Raw genomic sequence first — 5,730 nt, 5'->3', positions numbered from 1 at the left:
CATAAAGTTGCTTAGCACTTCTAGTATAGACTAGTCCCATGTTAGTAGATCTTCTCCAATGCAGCCAAGTCACTTCAGTGTACCTGGTGGAGACTCTCTATGCCAACAGGAGAACTATTCCACCTCAGAGAGGCAGAAGCTATGTCAGCAGGAGACTGTTTCCCACCAACATAACCCAGGGGTAGACAGTGCTTAGGTCACAATAACTTGCATTGCTTGGAGATGATGTAAGTGATTATGTAAGTTATATCAACATAAGCAGTAGTATCAACCTGCCCACAAACACACTGGGTTACATGAAACAATTAAGCCATCTTATTAGCGCAAAGAGAGAGTGATGTTCTAAGAATAATCTTAGTAACAGTCAGAAATGGGGAAGGATGTAACTTCCAATGCACTAGTTTGACTCCCGCCTCCCCCACACTTACTGCTGGGAAGCGGAGCGATGTGGCTGGACCACTTTCACATTCACTGCTGGGAAGCGGAGCGAAACAGCCAGACTGCCCCCTGGAAATTGCTCCACTTCCCTCACTGCTGATGGTGAGTGTGTGTATGGAGGGGATGGACTCTCACTGCTAGCATCAAGCCCAACTAGTTCCCCGGGGCACTGCATTGTTTGGGGGGACAGGAGCAGAGGAAGGGCAGCGAAAAGACAAGTCCTGGGACCTAAGGAGAGGGTGTCACATGGCCAGTGGCCCCCCTGTATCTCCCTTTACCCATCACCCCTGCTTTCAACTGAATTCAGTGAGAATTAGAGTAGCTTCACATAGATATTACTTTTTTGTTTGTTCTTGGTGTGTCTATTCTAAAATAAGTCATTTGACACACATAGCATAAATGCTTTGCTGACTATTACTGAAGAAAAAAATAATTCCTTTCCAGCTTTGGGTAGCAGGGCCATGCAATTCATAGACTGGAAAGGTATTCTGGAAATTCCCCCTCCACAATAGCCTATTTTAGACTAATACCCCACAGAAACAGAGGTAACAGCATTTCTTCCACTTTATTCAGGATAGCAGCTAATTACAGCAGTTTGACTTTGCTGCTTTACAAAGTCACATTGTGCCCTTAAAGGGGCACAGGCTGGCTACGGTGCCCATGCCAGGTGCAAGCCTGACAGCACCCAGCCAGCAGACCCTGTACCTGGCACGGCATGAGCCAGCCACCTGCTGCCACCCAGCCCTCTGCCTCTTCCCTGGACAAGGCTGGTGGCTCCCAGGAGCCTGCCCGGGGCGGCAAGAGGCAGGCGCCCGCCTGGTCTAGTGCTAAGATCATGGACCTCATCCAGGTTTGGGGGAATTCCGAACCTGCAATTCCGAAGTGTCTCATTAGCATCCCTTTTCCGGAAAGGGATGCCAATGTAGACACAGCCAGAGAGAGAAGGTACCTTTATTTAAAAAGTCCACCTCTTACCAGCGAAAGAATGATCCTGACTTTCTGCCAAACCAGGTTGAATGACAACTTCCTGTGGTCACTGTAGTCTTAGGCTACGTCTACACTGTGCTATTTTAGCAGAAGAGGAAATGCCAATAAAGCGCTTCGATCCTTTTTGAAGAAGAGGTTTTTGCACAAAAAAATGCAGTGTAGAGGGAGCCATTCTGCCCTGTAAACTTCATTTTTTGAGGAATAAGGGTTCTTGCGCAAAAGGGATTTTTCGCACAAAATGGCCCCATCTACATTAAATTTTTTTGGCCAAAAACCTCTTCCGCAAAAAGGATCAGAAGAGACTATGCAAATGAGAGCATGAGAAATGCTAATGAGCACTTCATTTGCATTTTCTTTTCCACAAAAATTATGTAGTGTAGACAGAGCGCTGATGAAAAAATGGTGACCACTTCTCCCATCTCTTGCTATTTGTTCCTCTGGATGGGGGCAACCTTATATTTCTGTTACTATTAGGTCCAACGTGAGAATACAGAGAAACTGTTGCACTTCCCCTCTGCTGCTCTGGGACTCAGTTTGCTGTGGTTTCCTGCACTCGTAGTAGCAGGTTAACTAAAAGCAAGCATATGCAACGGCCTGTAAAACAAGCAAACAAAAATCCAGCTGTTTCTCATTTAGGACACAAAGTATTTGAAGAGTTATTGTGACATTGATTGCAATAAATATATGGACAAATAACCCATAATCTACTGCAAATTTTGGATGGGTTATAATATAGGTAAGAGACGTGCAAGATATGCAAATTGACATGAAGAGTGGGATGTGATTTGTCTTTATTCACTGAGGATAATTGTAAATTAGGAGATTTGATTCAGCTGATTCATAAAACTTGGTGTTATTTCACTATACCAGGTTAGAAGAACTACCAACATAACATGCTGAAACTTAATGGAATACTTTTGGGATGTTGCAGAGGACATATTTCAGGTGTGTGGACATAAAAGAAGTTGGAGGAAGATTCTCAGACCCGGGTATAACTATCTAAAAAGGCACACAGAATCATGCCTTAAGTATGTTACTGTTTCCACAGTGAAAGTGATGTCCAGCATAAGAGAATGACACACAGTATAATATTTCTTTTTGTTTGAAGTGCTTTACGTTTCCTGTCACTGGTTCTAACCCAACTCCTATCCAAGTCAGTAAAAGTCATGCCATTGAATTCCAGGGGAAATTGATCAGGCATATTACCTTTGCTCTAATTGTTTCAGAAACCATGATTTGTACACTATTCTCCTTTTTCAAACTCTATGGCTCAGTGAGGCACAGCCATGTAGAACACTTGGAAAAATATGTTATGGAGTTTCTGCTGCCAAGCCCTACAACAAGTTAATTGGGACCAGGTGCAATTTGTTAGGCTACAGTTTCCCTTTTTACAATGAATGTATTAAATGTTCTTGTTAAATCTTCTTTTTTTCCTTACTGTGAACTAATTCTGATGTAGACTTTCTTACCAAAGTGAATTCACCACAATTACAGCTGAAGAGGAGGAGGATTTGATTTAGTTATAGATAATAATTATGTATGGGGAAAATCAACATAAGGGGGAAGCTACATTTGAAATAGCTGAGACTTGTTTTGTGCAAAGTTTACGCCAATGCTAAAGGGACTCTTTTGAACATTGCTAAGTAAAACAGAATTACAGCTGAAGAACAGCTAGAGGCAAAGAATTAATGAAAAAACCACCCTGTTGTGAGACCCAGCAAATTAGAAGCTATAAAAGGGGTATTATATTTAGAAGTGTTAAAGCAGTTTTGAGTTTGCAGGATTCAGTAGGGGAAGTGAACTGAGATGCTTCTATTATTGTCTGTCATAATAGGCAGACCTTGAAAAAGTCCAAGAAAGAAGGAAAACAGTGTGGAAGTATGAGCAAGTATTTAACTGAAAATAATAATATTGATTCGTCAGTGGTGCTGAGTTCTAGTCTAAGGCGAAGCACTTGCTTTAAAAAAATAAGGAGAAAATTGATGAGAGGGGTAATATTCTCTCATGAGAATTCTGTTTAAACAGGAACTTCGAAAAAAAGTAAATGCGGTAATATCTTTATTCTTTAGTATCATTGACAGGGTTACAAACCAGACTACCTAGACACTTTTAAAAGTGATCAAAACGAATAAAGCTTAATGGTTGGTCGAATTGATTCTCTTTTTGGATTATCACCTATATTTTGTTTTTTATTTTCAGCAGGCAAGAGACATTCACATAACTTCTCCTTGTGGCAAGAGACACAGAAAAAAAGAGAAGAACGTGGCCCAGTTCCTCAGGGTTCACATTCAGCTGCCGCAGGGACAGCAAGTGGTTCTGTGGCATGCAACAGCCAACAAATTAATTGCCCATGGGAACTTAGAGGAGAGGAAAAAAATGAGAAAGAGCACATGAGGGAGCTTGACTGTACATATCTTCAGCTATCATCCTTGATAAGATCAGATTCATTAAATACAAATTGTTGGAGTAGGAAGGTTAGAAGACTAACAGTTGAACTTTCTATTTCTCCCCATAAAAATACTTAAGAATATGAGTTCTTGCATGACACACCAAAATTAGGAATGGAATTTCTGCAGAAATATTGCACATTGAATCTACATTTCTCCCCTTATTCCTCTGACATTTGCTATGGGAATTTCAGATACAAGAAAACAGAATTGGGATACTCTGATGCCCTAGTCATATCTGGGCCCTAGCTAAAGTATATTGCAGTAGACATTTCTGACTCCCAGAATCAAAAGTTTAGAATCAAAATCAGATTTATTCAGTGTGCCATAGATCCTCATAGACTTTAAGGTCAGAAGGGACCATTATGATCATCTAGTCTGACCCCCTGCACAGTGCAGGCCACAGAATCTCACCCAACCACCCCTGGAATAATCCTCTCACCTATATCTCAAATATTGAAGCCTTCAAATACTTTGAAGACCCCAAGATGCAGAGAATCCTCCAGCTGTGATCTGTACCCCATGCTACATCCTATAGTGCTAGTATTTAACTGAATAAGGATCAAATTTTGCTCATCTTAGCAGTCCCATTAACTTCAATGTGACTCTCTGTGTGAATATGGTAAACAGGATTTAGCCCCAAACTTTTTATTTAAAGAGTTGCAGAATAACCATTAATTGGGAAAGACATTTAGGAATTATAAAGCTAATTAACCTAATATGCATACATGATGGATGCTGAGTAATACCCTGAGCTGGCAAAATTCCCCTGAAGCTAATACAGGTTGAATCTCTCTTGTCAAGCACCAGGAAGGCCTGACTGGTGCTGAATCAGAGAATTTGTCAGACCACAGAAAGTCAAAATTGCCTAGCAGCATTACCAACACTTCCGCTGTTTACTGGGCTCTTAGAAGACATTTAGGGGTAAATTAGAGCTAAATAACAGCACAGAACTGGAAGCCAGGACTGGTGGCTGTAAACAAACTTTATTGGACCATGGGAAATTTGACCACACCAATGGTAAGTGGACATCCATATAACTAAAATCATGCTGGACCACAGATGTTGCCAGACGAGAGTGCGCTAGACTAGAGAGGTTCAACCTTCTGATTTACACCAGGAAAGATCTGGCAAGAACAACTATATTTACACTTACATGAACATATCTAACCATTGCATGATTTTGAGTTTTTGTATGAACACCTATTAACACACACAGAAATAATTTGGTATTTCTAAGTGTTTCAGTGCACAATGAAAGCCGAAAGCTTCAGAAAGTTATAGTTTTATTTATACTGCTTTGTTTGAGCAATTAAAGAGTAATAAATGGTCACAATTAATTTATTTTCATAAAAGATAAAATACGTTTATACAAAGTTCTTGGAAGGCAACTAGAACAGCTTGAACTTCTTTAAAAAAAGTTTATTCTGAAGTCAGACCCTAGAATATGCAGCAACATTAAAGAACCTTTGACAGGTTTACATCCTTTTAGAAAAATATTGCTGACAGCTAGATATCATAGAGTTGCTGCTTTCATATGCAAATCAGAGCTTGCGCCTGGTTCCCATCAATGATCCAGAAAATAAATTGAATACTTTTTTAATTAAAATGTTTTAACAATAAAACTGAGAAAAACAACCCCAAAGTCCCTTTGATGTAAGAGAAGATAAAATATAATGCCAATTTTGCTAATGGATATGAAAGGAGAGATTTTTTTTTTTTCATTTCCAATAATTGAGTTTAATGTCAAATCACAGACTAGTACATTATCAGACAGGGCTTGAGGCTATATCACCCACTTGGATGTGATTTAAGCGGAGGTGTAAATCTCAGATTGGGTTGAATGGTCATGTTTTTC

At 40.0% G+C, this 5,730-nt stretch overlaps 1 long non-coding RNA gene across 4 annotated transcripts; it reads left to right on the top strand.

Annotated features, from left to right (window-relative positions):
• Positions 1 to 271: 271 nt before the first annotated feature.
• LOC112543834 (uncharacterized) lies at positions 272 to 3,898 on the top strand. 4 transcript variants are annotated; one of them, XR_003087100.2, is made up of 3 exons: positions 272 to 540; positions 2,296 to 2,370; positions 3,628 to 3,898. It is a non-coding gene; the product is annotated as an uncharacterized LOC112543834 (long non-coding RNA). The 4 variants fall into 4 exon arrangements; XR_012905066.1 differs by having other exon boundaries at positions 2,296 to 2,414; XR_012905065.1 differs by having other exon boundaries at positions 2,296 to 2,414; positions 3,625 to 3,898.
• Positions 3,899 to 5,730: the final 1,832 nt, after the last annotated feature.

This window comes from Pelodiscus sinensis, chromosome 6 (genome assembly GCF_049634645.1).
Source record: "Pelodiscus sinensis isolate JC-2024 chromosome 6, ASM4963464v1, whole genome shotgun sequence".
NCBI lineage: Eukaryota > Metazoa > Chordata > Testudines > Trionychidae > Pelodiscus > Pelodiscus sinensis.
The sequence above is the reverse complement of the archived record's forward strand: the minus strand, read 5'-3'. Positions and strand labels throughout refer to the sequence as shown.